The sequence below is a fragment of the Ursus arctos genome, unplaced genomic scaffold, assembly GCF_023065955.2.
Source record: "Ursus arctos isolate Adak ecotype North America unplaced genomic scaffold, UrsArc2.0 scaffold_7, whole genome shotgun sequence".
Taxonomy (NCBI): domain Eukaryota; kingdom Metazoa; phylum Chordata; class Mammalia; order Carnivora; family Ursidae; genus Ursus; species Ursus arctos.
This window is the reverse complement of record NW_026623089.1, coordinates 42,391,175-42,407,108: the sequence shown is the minus strand read 5'-3', so window position 1 is coordinate 42,407,108 and position 15,934 is coordinate 42,391,175. Positions and strand designations below refer to the sequence as shown.

The following is a 15,934-nucleotide window of genomic DNA, read 5'->3' as shown; positions in this document are numbered from 1 at the left end:
CATCTATTTGAAAAGGTAAAAATTCTCAGATAAACATGCTAGTATTTGTGCCAAGTTCCTCAGATCATAGCAGCTGATCTTTGCCCCATTAAAAGTCATGGACATTGTTGATCCAGAAGGAATATTTCTGGGATTTTTTGGTTAAAATGGAGTCATTGTCATTGTCATAACTACTGTTTTAGCTACCAGAGGACACAAGACACTGTTGCTTGGGGTCATGGAACCTAGTGACCTGTTCCCAGTTGCTCTTTCCCAGACCTATCTAGTCATTGTTCTGGAGCAGGACGTATCCTCCTTCTCTGGTAGATGGGCTTGAAACAGAGTTCAGGGAACCATTCAAGCCAGGAAGACTACCGCTCCTTACTTCCAGGTGTGTGTATTAGGAGCCCACAGTTTTGTTTTGCTCAAAATGCCCTTGGGGAATAAATGATGGAAGGAAGCCAGAAGATTTTTCATTAGGCCCAAGGAACCAAACTAAAGTTCTTCCATGCCCATGTTCTGACCCCAAGGGTCAGAGATGACAGGTAAAGAGCTTGAGTAATTTTCCCTTTAAAAGAACCAATATGGTGCAGTTATCATAAGCATGGGTTTTGGGGTCAATCCACTATAGCTGTGAGTTGAAATCTGCTCAGATATGTGGCCATGGGCCAGCTTCTGAACTTCTCCATACCCTACTTGCCCCCTCTGTGTAGTGGGCATAATAATACTACCAATTCAGCTGTTATGAAGATTAAATAAGACAATGCATGTAAAATGTGAATGGAGGGTTTGACACTACTCAATAAATGCCACAAACTACTTAAGAGTGAGAGCCTCCGTGCCACACTATAAATTCCAGAGTTTAGAAATTACTGAATGATGGGAACCCAAATGTGTTTGGATTGGGTTGATTTATCAAAACAACAACAACAACAACAACAACAACAACAACCCATAAATGAGTAGTAATTTGCCTGGGGCAAATATCAAGTAGGGAGAAAATTGAGGAATTTTTCTTTACCATTTAAGCTATTAAAAAAAAAGCTTTATTTATAGTTCTTAACTTTCTATCTCAAAGAAGATATTGGACCAGTCAGAGCCAAGAGATGAATGAATTTGCTGATCTGATTCCTGGCTTGTGTTTCCTTATTGGTCCATTTCTATTTGCTGTCTCTATGATCTTCCTTACTGGCTAAGACAGGGAACCAGTTCGCTTGCCCCCAGACAAAGGCAGAGCTTCCCCTCAGTGAAGTCACTTAAGCAGTGTACTGACCTCAACAAATCGCTGTGCCATGCTGGCCCCCTTCCCTTCCCTCTGGTTTATTCCTGTCACCTTGTATTATGTCCTCCAGGTGCACAGAGAATGACGGATCATTATCAGTCACATCCTGCCCAGCCATATGTGTGCATGCACGCTTGCCTGCACAGATACGACTGCGTGAATACACAAGAAAATACATAGACATCCACACAAATACACATAGACTAAGTCAGGAACACTCTGATCAACATAAATATACACAGAGAGGCCGCATTTAATCAGTATGAAAGGTGATCCTTTCAGACACACTCACCCATACCTGCTGTCACACATACTCGCACACAAGCATCATATGCACACACTTTGATCATGTGACTAGTCTGTGAGCATATGGAGTATAGAGTACAGTTTGTCTTGTTCTAATCACATTCTTTTTATGAAGGGCTTTCTATAGATCCCTAGATCAGCAGGACAATTTCATATCCTATTACAATCTGCCAAGAAGAAATAGATAAATCTATTAGCCTGTTCTTTGCTTGTTTCATCATTGTGACAGTCTCTTGTGGGTCTACATTCATCAGGCTCCCACACCACCTGACAGCCGAGTCTCCACCACCAAGCTGCAGGTTAATAGCTCTTTAATCTCTATTTAATTGCTCATTAATAATTCTGATACTGCTTTCTTCCATTAATTGATTAAAAAATGGTTTCAGTGGAAGTGAATAATGAAATTTGGTAGCAACCAACTAGAGAATGAGTTTTCTTGTCATCAAGATAATCAAGAAGAAATAGTGACCAAAACACTCCTTGCTTCATTTGCAGATTTTTCGAATGCTAGAGCTGGCAGGGCCTTTGGAATTCAACTACATCAGCGTTTCTCAAACTGATTCACAAGTGATTAAACAGTTTTCTAGGAAAAACAATATTCTGTGATTAAAGAAGTCTGGCAGACACGGCATACAAATCTCTCTCACAATTTCGTGTTTTAAATCAATGTTAGCATATTCAAAGCTCTGACATTCCAGTTTGAGAAACCTATTTACATTGTTAAGTTGATCTTCACCCAAACTTATTTGATAGTAGAAATCACATTTCTATAGAATACCATTTCAGCTACCTATTGCTCAATGATGAGTCCCCCCAAAATGTAGTGGCTTCATTAAAATGATGGGTTATTTTTCACAGTGCTGTGAATTTCTGTGTTGGCAGGTACAAGATGGCCTGGCCCTCCGCATGGTTTTTCATCCCCCTAAAGGCTTCCCTACAATGTGGGCTCAGGGCAGTGTTTTAATAGAGCAAACAACAGAAACTACAAAGCTTCTAAAGGCCTAGACTTTAAGTCCAACAATATCACATCTGCCCTATAATATTAAACAAAGCAAGTCTCAAGGCCAGGCAATATTCAAGGGACACATAAATTAATGTCCACACTCGATGGAAGAGCCGACACTCACACTGCAAAAGGGCACATGGAATGGAAGAAGGAATTGTTGTGGCCATCTTTGAGTGTAATCTATCACAAGCCACTGAACAAATGGCTTTTGGAAGACTGTTTACAAAATGCTAACGGAGAACAAACTCCACATTTCCTAGATTCAGATATTGAGGCATATATGTGGAATAATTTGTCCAAGAGCACACATCTGATAATCACGGAAATGAGACTAGAATCTAGACTTCAGACTCAGAGTCCTTTGTCTTCACCATTGTGCTTCTAAAAGATTCTGAACTGGCCATGAATGACTTGAATGATACACAAATGCTGACTCCCTGGATTTGGGGAGTCCTAGATTCTGATCCTGGTCTTCTAAACAAGTCCAGCTAGGCTTGTCAGAACACCAATAACTCAGTAAAACAAAGACTAAGTTTCCCGTGCCTTCATTCCATGAAGGGTAGTCTCTGGACATAGCCGGACTTAAGCATACCGAATGGCATGAACTAGATGAGCTATGCCTCCAAAGCTGCTTGGGACATAAAGTAACCTGTTTGTTTTCCAGAATTTTTAACCATACTGTCTGGATAGCCACTGAGTCGTGTACCTTTATGAGCCATAGTTTGATCTTCACCTAATTCTGCATGTCTCTTAAACCACAACTCAGCCTAACCCTTTTGACATTTCATAAATGAATTTATGTCATGTTCCTCTGACTTGGTAACTTATCCCAAACACATCCTCCATGCTATTACAATGCTTGTAAGCAGATCCTGAAATAATAACTCTTCCATGGATTCTTGCTGAACTGATCAAGATAAGCATGAAAACTCACCTGTTTTTAGGTCTGCAAACTTAGCTCAAGCCTTTATTACTTATTGATCACTATGGCCCTGTATTTTGCATACTCTGCAAGATTTTATTGAACCTGCTGATGATATATTTGTTCTTGAATATATTCGACCTAAGTTCAGTCTGTCTATCTATCTATCTATCTATCTATCTATCTATCTATCATCTATCATCCTTCTTCCTCTTTTATTCATATGTAACATGTTTACATTTACTCTAGTTTATTTTATTCTAATGCCAGTACTGTAACTCTTGGACTTTAACCTATCAGGTGAAAGGGGTCACATCCAAAAACGCTTCTTGTAAGTGCTCAAAGTCAAATCTGCTGCTTCAGTGCCAGAGGAATACTTGGTGGTAACGACTCAATCAATATCCTCAGGACACTGGCTCCTAGCAACATGGCTTAAACATTCTGCATTAACTTGGCTTTAAGTGTTCCAGCTTTCTTTGCCCAGGAGAGCTAATGAAAAGAAACATTAAAATGAAGGCTAATAGTTATAGAGAAAATTTATGTAGTATACTTCACAGACAATGCATGAGACTGTAGCTTCATCTTCCTTCTGTAACACATTTATTATGATCAGAACACAACCTTTTTCTGGATGTCATTTTCAGCTGAAGCGTCACAGCATGAAAGAGTCTGAAAATTGCATCTGTTTCCCATTCTTAGCTCGTTAGAAGGCAGGAGGAACAGAAGGGTGAGGGATCTTGTGGCTGCAATTTATACATGAAGCGCAGAGGTGCTGTTAAGTCCCTAGACCAACATTTAAATCTAAGATTACCTGGAAACTAAACAGGAGAAGGAAAAAAAAAAAACAGGCTATACTATAAACACAGCCAGTATCAAATAAACTGAAAGATTTCTCTGGAAATGCTGTTGAAATTTGACTCAGACCTTTATTTATTTATTGGTTTGATTTTCACTGAGGTTGAGGCTGGAAGAAGCAGGAAGGCAAATACCCCACGTGGTACCTGTATTTGACAACTACAGAGAGGCAGGCTACCTAATGAAGTTCATGTGTCCAGGAGAAAATCCCCTTTGAGCCACTTCAGATCTTGGGAGGTGCCAATCTTCCTAGGCCCTGATATTAAAGTCCTCCGAGTATGAAACTAGCTCTAGTTGGCAGGATAGAGCAGCAAATGACATTTTGGATACTGGCCTAATCTGACAAACAATTAAATCACATTCCTCTGAAATTTGCCTTTCCAAATATTGTCTACGCTCAAGTCAAGATGAATAGTCAAATTGTGAAAATGTATCGGTTTAGAAATGAAATGACCTTTAACATGATTTGAAACAATCCCTCTGTTAACCAAGTCACTTTTCTAGAATTCTCCATATATCACCTAAAACCTCTTTCCCCTCTAAGCCACCAGCTCTCACATTCTCCCACTCTACTTCCTACCTGGCTTTCCATTTATTGACTCACCAGAATTAGTCATGCATTTTGGTTCTATTTCTGCTTCAGGGTTACCCAAGTTAATATGTATGCAATTGTGGCTTACTTATAGTTCTTTGGAGTTTGGTAAGTCAGAGGCAAATGCAGAAGCAAAGAGGTGAGGGGACTCCTAAGGAGACAGCAAGTTTACCATAACCTCAATATCAGGATACTTTCATTTCACTGGAGAGTGGGACTGGTTCCTATGAAAATGTCATATTTGATGGAATCAGATTCATTAACGAACTAAGATTAAAATGTTTCAAATTGTACTTTTAAAGAAGTGGAACATCAAGGAGAGAGATGTGTGCAATCCTGGGTGAAGAAGAGTTGTTCAACAGTGTATGTGGCAGAGTGGGTGGGAGGACTATCACAGCCTAGGTATAAACTCCAGTGACAAGATCCATTGAGCCAACACATCAGAAGGCAACCCAGGAAGGAGACTGAACAGTTAGAACTTGGGTTCAATAGCCACTGATCCAAATATATATATAAACACACACATATATATGTAATAGAGTAATATTAGTAATACTAGTATTATGTAGAATATCACTAAAAGAAACTGAACAAGATATATACTCAAACACCCTAAAGACAAATCAAAATAGAATTCTAAAGATGTTCAATTGACCACAGAAGAAAACAGAAATAAAAATTAGAGAGAACAAACATAAAATAAAAATAAAATGGTAGACTTAAGTCCCAACAAATCAATAATTACATGAAATGCAAATTATTTGAATATACCAATTAAAACATAATTTTGCACAGTGGATTAAAAACCATACTCAACCATATGCTGTCTACAAGAAGCTCACTTCAAATACAGTGATATAGGCAGGTTGAAAATAGGAGGATGCTAAAGGATACATCATACAAACATAAATCAAAAGAAAGCAAGAGTGACTATATTATATCAGATAAAATAGAGTTCTAAAGCAAAGAAAATTGCCAGGGACTGTGAAGGGCATTATGAAATGACGTACCCTCTTCCTTTTCACCCGGGGCCTGGTAGAATGGCTTCCATAAAGAAGCATGGTGAGAAGAAGGGCCATTCTGCCATCAATGAGGTAGTAATCAGAGAATACATCATCAATATTCACAAGCACATGCATGGAGTGAGTTTCAAGAAGTGTGCCCCTTGGGCTCTCAAAGAGATCTGGAAATTTGCCATGAAGGAGATGGGAACTCCAGATGTGCGCATTGATACCAGGTTGAACAAAGCTGCCTGGGCCAAAGTATAAGTAATGTTCCATACCGTATCTGTGTGCAATTGTCCAGAAAACATACCAAGGATGAAAATTCACCAAACAAGCTCTATACATTGGTTACCTATGCACCACCTTAAAAGATCTACAGATAGTTACTGTGGATGAGAACTAATTGCTGATTGTCAGATAAAGTATAAAACTGAAAAAAATTTAAAAAAACGATGAGTCAATATACCAAGAGAAGTAATAGTCTTAAATATTAGGCACCAAGCTATAGAACTACAAATTCTGTGAAGCAAAGTAGAACTGGAAGGAGAACTAACAAATCCACAATTACAGTTGGAGACTTTAATACCCTTCTCTCAACAATTGATAAAACAGAATATCAGCAAGGGCTTAGAGGAACTCAATGACATTGGTAACAATAGGAACTAACTGACATTCATTGAATACTACACCCAACAACAATTGATTGTACATTTTTCCAAGTGTTCCTGGAATACATACAAGGTAGAACGTATCATTGGCCATCAAACCAACTTCAGCAAATTGAAAAGAATTGAAATTATACAGAGCAAGCTCCTTAACTACAATAAAATCAAACTAGAAATCAATATCAGAAAGATAAAGGGAATATTTCCAAGTACTTGGAAACTAAACAACATACTTTTAAATACTCAATGGATCAAAGAGGATATCTCAAAGAATATTAAAAAGTATATTGAACTATGAAAACAAAAGTACAAAACTTGTAAAACACAGATAAAGCAATAATGAGAGTGAAATTTATAACACTGGATACACATATAAGAAAATAGGAAATCTCTAATTAATAATTCAAACTCCTATCTCAAGAACCTAGAAAAAAGAGTAGAAAAGTAAACGTAAAGCAAGTAATAAGAAGGAAAAACAGTGTAAAGGAATAAATCAATGAAATTGAAAATAGTAGATAAAACAAAGAGCTGGTTCTTTGAAAAACTGAATGTAATTGACAAACATCTATAAGACTGACAGAGAGATTGAGAGATTGAGAGAGAGAAGACACAAATTACCAATATCGAGGATGAAACAAGGGACCATAAAGACCATTCAAGCATCAAAAGGATAATAAGGTATGGTAGGCTGAATGGTAGCCTCAAAGATATCATGTCCTCATCCCTGGACCCTGTAAATATTACCTTATTTGGAAGAAGTTCTTTGTAGATGTGATTAAATTAATGATCAAGAAGGAGACATTTTCTTGGATTATTCAGATGGGCCCTAAATGCCATTACATGTATTTTTATAACAGAGAAGCAGAGGGAGATTGGATACACACAGAAGAGGAGTAGGCAATGTGACCACAGAGGCAGAGAGGGAGTGATGTGGCCTTATGTCAGGTAATGTCATCAGAAGCTAGAAGACAAGGAATGGCTTGTTCCCTAGAACTGTCAGAGCATGGCTCAGGTGACAATTTATTTTGGTCATGTGAAACTGATGTTGAACTGATTTTCTCCAGAAGAATGAAAAAATAAATCTCTGCTGTTTCAAGCAAACGAGTTTGTGGTAATTTGCCACAGAGTCATAGAAAACTAATGTATACAGGTATACCATGAACAACTCAACACACATAAATGTGATAACTTAAATGAAATGGACTAATTCTTAGAAAAACACAAGCGTCCATACTTCACTCAATATGAAATAGATAATTTGAATAGCCCTATGACTATTAAAGGAATTGAATTTTTAAAAAAGATTTTATTTATTTATTTGAGCAAGAGAGAGAGTGCACAAGCGAGCAGGGATGGGGGAAGAGCAGAGGAGGAGGGAGAAAGAATCTGAAGCAGACTCTGCAATCAGCGTAGAGCCTGACACCCAATGCAGGGCTTGATCCCATCACCACAAGATCATGACCTGGGCTGAAACCAAGAGTTCAATGCTTAACTGACTAAGCCACCAGATGCCCCAAGGGAATTGAATTTTTAAGTTCTCCCCAAAGAAATCTGTAGTGCTAGATGTCTTTGCTGTAAAATTTTAGTAAATATTTAAAAGATAGTTAAACCAATACTACATACTCTATCCCATAAAATAGCAAAAAAGAGAATACTTCCCCATATATTTTATGAGGCTAATATTACCCTGATACCAATACCAGATAAAGGCAGTACAAAAGAAGAGAACCCCAAACCAGTATCAGTTAAAGAAGAAATCATAAAGTCAAACTTTTCCCTTAGCTGTAATCCAGTATTTTGCAAAGTGTGGTCCACAGAGTACCTCCCTCAGAAACTCCTGATATACCCATATTTGGGGGACCACCAAGGCTCAGAGATTCTGAGAGTAGAGACTCATCATTTGTAACAAAATCCCCAGATTTTTTTTTTTTTCTTAGAAAGAATCCTAAGCAGGTTCCAAGCCCAGCTCGGAGTCTGATGCAGGGCTTGATCTCATGACCCTGAGATCATGACCTGAGCTGAAATCAAGAATTGGACACTCAACCAACTGAGCTACCCCAGTGGCCCTCCCCAGATAATTCTTATGCAAGCTAAAAGCTAGAGAAGCGTTGCCATAAATCAGTGCTGCCAAATGGCTTTGGTCCTCACCAACACGTGGGGAATGAGCATAAAATGGAGGTTTAAAGTAATCATTTCTTTCATAAACACCCTCTCTTGGTCAATATTATGGCCATGAAGAACATCAGACTGGCATGATGAGGTCATAGAATCAAGGAGTTTGAGAATTCACGTCATTACTGGTTCCCAGGAAAGACTGGCACACCTTGTATGTGCTGTTGATGTCACTGTAGGCCTGGAGAAAGGAAGGAAGCTGACAGATCTGGGAGTGGTGGGGTGCTAGTGGGAGGGCTGGATGGGTGAGGGGTGATGTGCAGTGCTTAACCATGGGAAGAAGTTAATAACTGCAAATCATGATCAAGCAAGAACTCTGCAAATTCAGACTATTTCTCGATAGATTTTTTAAAAAACATGTGAAATCTTGTCAGGAAAACAGGGGCATATGTTTTGGAAGTACGGAGCAGGGTCACAGGAGTATTGGACAGAACAAGATAATATGTAAGTAATTCTACCTTGGCTTCACTTGCCCTCAGAAGTTGAGATGGACCCCTCTAGCCAAACCAGCTGTGATGGCCCAGCAGGTGGGCCTGTTACCAAAAATACTGCTCACAGACCTCCTGCCCTACATGGAGCATTCCAAAGCAATCTGAATTGTCTTAGTTTTAAATTCTAATTATCTCCTGGGGAGAAAGGATCATTAGTCTATTATTCTGATCCTTTGCAAGAGTGTGAGGCTGAGGTGACATACAGGTAGATAGATAATATTAGTAGGAAATTTTAAGGGGAAACTTAAAATACCATCACTTCCAACCTTCACTCTTTTTTTAAAAAATTGAGATATAGCTAACATATAATATTGTATTGGTTTTCAGCATACAACATAGTAATTTGATATATGTATATATATGTATATATTGCAAAATGATTACCTCAGTAAGTTTAGTTAACATCCATCACCACACATGGTTAGAAACATTTTTTCTTGTGATGAGAACTTTGATGATCTACTCTTTTAGCAACTTTCCAATATACAGTGAAGTATTGTTAACTATAGTCATTACACTGTACATAATATCCCTAGGACTTATTTATCTTCTAACTGGAAGTCCGTACATTTGACCACCTTCACCCATTTTGCCCTTCATTCTTCACTTTATTTCATCTTTTCTTTGTCCTTCATTTTTTTTTTTTTTTTTTTTAAAGATTTTATTTATTTATTTGACAGAGAGAGAGACAGCCAGCGAGAGAGGGAACACAAGCAGGGGGAGTGGGAGAGGAAGAAGCAGGCTCATAGCGGAGGAGCCTGATGTGGGACTCGATCCCGGAACGCCGGGATCACGCCCTGAGCCGAAGGCAGGCGCTTAACCGCTGTGCCACCCAGGCGCCCCTCTTTGTCCTTCATTCTTAAGAGAGTTCTAACACGGTCTCAGGAACAAGATGGAGTTCTTGAGCCCACAGAGGGGCTTTGGTGAAAGAAGGCTGGGGAATTGGGCTGGAGAGACTCCACGATTCCTCTCTTAATTTTTGGATCAACTCATTCTGCAAATGTTTTTGACTTATTCTTTATCAAGGATATTTGTGGGTCCTAAGAAATGGGCCTGGGAATGCCTCCCTCTCATGAGGAACCCACAACCAACATCAGATATAACCAGAGTGGAGTTCAGGGAAAATGGAGCATTAAGCAAGCTCCTTGGACAGCTTTTTGGCCAGCACATGAATTAGAGGGGCAACGAAGGTCACATCGTTCTAGAACCATAATGGAAGAACAGACTGGGTGCTTGGAAACAGAGCCCTGGTCGGTGGCTACAGAGGGCATTTCATGGTGTGTGTTCTTGGTAATTATCGAGAGTAGATTCCCTCATGGTAGCCATTTGAGGATTGGAGAATTATTGGAGTTCTAGGCATCCCATTTCCACCTTGAGACACTACTAATGGGATCTATGAAGGAATGTGAGGCAACCTGTATGGAGTATACTGAGTAAGCGCTGTGGTTACTTTATCTGAAGTTCCTGCAATTTTCATATAAATGGAGTCCGAAGCCTCAAAGAGACAATAACAATATATTGGAGGCTAATGCAGAGAGGGGGAATGTTACTCCAGTGAAGCATCAGCATATTCAACTTTTCTTAGTGACTCTAAATAGAAACTGATGGGATGGTTTTAGAGATTTCTACTGATTGACAGTGCCTTCTTCTGGATGCTTCAGGCACATTTCTTAATGTCTCAGTATCACCTGAGCATAATGCTTATAATTATGCTCTAGAGAACTGACTGCTTCCATTACTTTGCCTAGTGTCCAGTTGACTTTTGTGTTTGGTTCATGAGTATGGCGATGTGGAGATGACACTTATGTGTTAGCTGAATGCCGTGAGGACCTGCCTTTCTGCTACAGTGAGTAGATGGGTGTGTACATAGGAAAATGTCCTCCTAAGAGTCCATTCCCCCCCATATGTATATATAGATATAGATACAGATATAGATATATACATACACAATACATATATAAAAATATTTTTCTAAATTCTTCCAATTATGCCATTCTCCATGAATTTCTATCAATAAATTAAGACCTAGATGATTACTATGTAGATTATATTATATAAATTATTACACAGAGATATTACAAAACAAATAACCATTATGTAGATGAGAAGATTAGAAGCCAGGAACCTCACAAAGTTAAGCAATTTTTATTAGGTTGCACAGCTCAGTAAAGTGGAAACATGGAGCAGATCCCAGACCTTCTGGCTCCAAGGGATTGTGTCCAACAGACATGACAATTCTATTTGCACAGTGTCTGGCACATTGTAGGGGCTCAAAATATATTGTTGGGTAAATGAATGAATGTCTAAAAGTCTTTGGGTCATGACCTGATTACTTCATTCCTTTTTTCTTTGTTCTGATCTGCTGTGTCAGCCTAGACAGGTACTCAATTTTTCTCGTGACAAAGTCCCTCAGTCACCTTTTGCCTCCTTGGGGACTCTGTATAGTTTCTTCATCAAGCTCTTTACTAGCCATGACAAGGAGCAAATGTTTTTATTGGAATAGCATGAAATGTGACATTACTCATAGATTCTGTCAGAAAATTGGTAGTGAAAACGAGCTCAACACAGCTGGGCAAGATTGCACCTCCTCCCTGGAAGCAGTAAGCTGAGGGACTATGGGGAGTCATAATGGTCTAATGATGGCTAATGGTGAGGAAATGATGGACCTGAGGCCCATAAATCAATCTGAACACAGGGATGGTTAACAGAATGCTCAGGAGATGCTTGAGCTCATCTGAGCATTGTTCACGTATATGTGTCTCTTACTGGACCATTATTATTATTATTTTTTTGTTACATAAGGGGAAAGTATGACAATTTGTATGTAGAAAGTCCCAGAAGTTTAAGATATTTGCAGGTTGGCGAAAAGGTGGAGAAACACGAGGATCATCTTTGGGTTCCAGAGCACCAAGCCCATGGTTCTTTCAGGACCTAGAATTTATTCCTTCTTTTAGGTATTTGCCAAAATCAGGATGGCTCCAGTTTTTAGTGCTGGTCTAATTTTTCTTTGTATGTGATGAACAATGAGATGGACTTAAGAGAACAAGAGCTTAGAGATTAGTTAAGAGCTCATATGATTACCTTTGCATTTTCCAATGATTGCCTTTGCATTGTCCAATCCAACCAATATTCCTACCATTTCTGATAACCCCCTATCAGTTTCAGTTCTCCCTGTACTTTGCAAGGTTCTTTTGTTTCAAGTATTTATTTTCTAGGAAGAGTCAGAATGGAAAGTTTGACTATAACCGTGGAAAGCTTCAACAGTGGGATTTTTCCAACTCCTTTAATAGTTTCCTCTGGAACAGAAATGATTGGCAGCAATGATGTAAAATCAAAACTCCCAAGATCCACTTGAGGTAGATTCAAGGTGCAGCTCTTTCTTTCTGTTCTTTTATAGAAATATTAAACAAGGTGTTGGCACACATTTAAGCAGACATTTCAAATGTGAATTTTGCCAGCATGACATGTTATGTTTGTAGAAATAATATGAAACATCTTCTGGAAAAAAGGAAGCACACGTATCTTGAGGTGATTTACTTGAGAATGATAGTTAACAGTCATAACTTATTATTTCTATTTTTTCCCAAACATAAGTTTTCCTTTTCTTAACTGGAACGATATGGGGAGAATCAGAGGTTTCAGAACTGATGCGGCATGTACCCAGGAAACTTCTAGAAGATACCCACATATGGAATTTTGACAATTACCTTTTTATGATCAAAGACAATAGCAATGGATGTGTGAGAGACTCCGCTAAAGCCTTCCTTGTGATCTCTGCATTGGAAGAAGCCTTTTCTGAGGGGTGGCTCCCTGTGTTCCTGGAGGAAGGTGCCAAGCAGATGGGCTGTCACAGAGATTGGAATGGGAAATTGGAACATCCTAGGACAATTATTCCAGGTGCTAGAGTAATATACTGTTTTTTTTTTTTTTCAGAAAGAGGCATATTTAACATTATTTTTCTGTCCCCAACACAACAAAACCACCAACTCTCTGTGACAGTTTACTTCACGGGAGTGTGGAAATAGATTGTGGCTGCGGATATTAAGACTAGAGGGAGAACAGGGTGGTGACCAAGAAAAGGGGCCATGGCTTACCCTAGAAACAAAGCAGAGAAGAACAAAACTATCAGAAGGAAAATAAGGCAGCAGTTTCTACAAAATCCCATTCCCGCAGCAATAACAATTAGGGGAACAGTCCCTGATGCTTTTAGTGCAAGTTGCTCCAGAGATGGCCTTTTCATTTTTATCAGCCCTGACTTCTGTACTTCAACTCGGAATCATTTTGTTCTGTCAACTGATTTTATCTTGACCCCTTTTCATGCCCAACCATTTAGCCTAAACCCTACCAAGAATATTACACCAGTCTAAGTGACCACGTATTTCCTTTAAGCTAGATGGAGTGATGGCTTGCCCTCGTCCCAGGCTTTTCTGATTTCTGTCATTATTTACAAATCCATTCCATTATTACCAGAGATAAAAGTAGAAGAAAATTCAAAGAGAAGGTAGCTGAGATTTTCACTTCTAAGGCTCTAACTTTTGGCTGCACATTGCCCCAGGAAGAGAGCCTCTGATGGTGCTCTTCTGAAAACATACTGCGAATGCTTTTCCTCAGATGTGGGCAGAGGACTTCCGAGGGAAAATGACATCCATGGTGGTGAGGGCTAAAATGAGTGCTTTCAGTCTCCTTCTCCAATCAGTGTCTACTTGAAAGTTCAATGGATATTTGGCCTCCTTGCTTGTCATTCACTCATTGTGAGCGGTTGGATCGGTGTTAGGAAAAATATTATGACCTGCACCATGACTTAAAGGAGGGTGCTGGTTACTTATTTGAGTATAACTCATATGTAGAATGACTGACCTGCTATTCTGAGACTGCAAATGGAGAGGGAATCTCAGAGGAACTTCCTGGATCTAATGATGCATATACCTCCCCTCACAGGATGGGGTTTTACTAGAAAGGACAATTAGCCAAGGCCTACCCTGAAATTTGGATGAAATGAAAGAGTGGGAATTGAGTAAGCAAATTTTCAAATAAAAAAGTCTTACATTAGGTAAACAAGGGTTTCTGGTTATTTACCCATTATTCAAATGACCAGATAGAAGGTATCAAGAATAATGTTTCCTCTTCTTCTAGCTGATAAACAAATGCCTCCTTTGTGTTATTTACTTAGAAAGAAATTACTACCTAATATTTCTATCAAAGTGAGGTTGCCATGTTCTAACAAATACCAGGATCATAAGCCAAATATAGCAGAATCTTTTATCCTGCTCTAGAGTCCTACTCCTGGGTGACCTGGGCCATGTTCTGAGAAATGGCTGGCAAGCCTAACTAATCACTGGAGGTCATAAATAAAGACATTGCCACTTGCTAAGACACGTAGCTCCTTCCTGGAGTAGCTGGGAATTGGTGATGACAAACCACAATAACTCAGCTTAAAAATGGATTTGAATTTTGTTATTATACATTTTGCAATTTTGGCAGTTTTGAAGGTAAAAATGTGTCAAAGGGTAATATATCTCAAGGACAGTCAGTGTTAAATCAATATTAATTAAATAGGCTTATTCTTATTTAACAAAGCACTGAAGTGTGGAGGAAGGGATCTGCTGTGACTATTTTCTTTAATTTTCTTTTACCATCTGTCAGGTAAGGTAAGACCTCCAAATCCCATACATCAGCATTTTTAAAATATAGCTAATTTTCAGCTCAAGTTGCTTACCTAATGGTGTATTTACCATTTCTCAGTTATGATTTACCAGAAATAAAGCTGTATTATGAAGCAGAAAGGAGCCAGGAGGAGTATCTATAAAGACAGTAGAAGTTTTGAAGTGAAAAAAAAATGGGGTTATTTCCTTTAATCATTTTAGAAACCCCAAAGGGTGTGACAACATATAGGATTAAAATGACAAGTACTATCTTTGCTGTGAAACATACAGAAGGGATCATTCATGGGCTAACTGCATTATGGAAATTCAGCCAAATAGTCTTTGTCTATTCATTTCATATCCATTAACGACCGAGGTCCCTACTCCTAAATTAGCAACATCTAAGCTCATAAAGAGGGGGGAAAAGATTCTGTGAAAGGTAAAAGACCATCCTGTCAACTAGTCGTATCTTTTCAAGGGTGTGGATCCTAATGGAGTGGTCAGTGAGACCTGAACTTTATTTCTGATGAAGATATTACTAAAAACTGGTAATGTAGGATGGTAGAGAGAGTGGTGAGGACAAACCCAAAGAACCATAAGAACTAAGCTCATTATAAACATCTGCTTGCCAACTACAGAGCTTCAGAAGATCATTTATTGTGGGCTTTTTACAGATAAAAGCTTATCTCAAATATTATTAGAACCACCCTGTGGCACTATCCAGGGTGCTGAATTAGCCAGCTTTGAACCTTGTCTCAATTGAGAAATCACTCCCTTGCATCTCTATCTCCTTTGACCTTGTGCTCATGACATCAAATGCATGCCAATTTTGAACTCCACTATATAACTTCAAAAATCAGATATGTTGGGATTAATCCAGGAACTATCTCAATATCCTGACTCCTATCACCATAGCAAAGAACAATAAGATACAGTCCTTACCATCAAAGACATTATTATCTGGCAGGAGGTGTCAGGCAGTTAAATAAATAAATAGAAGCACTTTGGTGGGGGCATG

At 38.8% G+C, this 15,934-nt stretch overlaps 1 long non-coding RNA gene and 1 pseudogene across 1 annotated transcript in view; both read left to right on the top strand.

The window, feature by feature from the left end:
• LOC113259241 (uncharacterized) overlaps positions 1–15,934 on the top strand; it is a 111,993-nt gene that overhangs the window by 10,787 nt on the left and 85,272 nt on the right. The window lies entirely within an intron of this gene.
• On the top strand, positions 5,676–6,791 carry LOC123001334 (60S ribosomal protein L31-like; annotated as a pseudogene).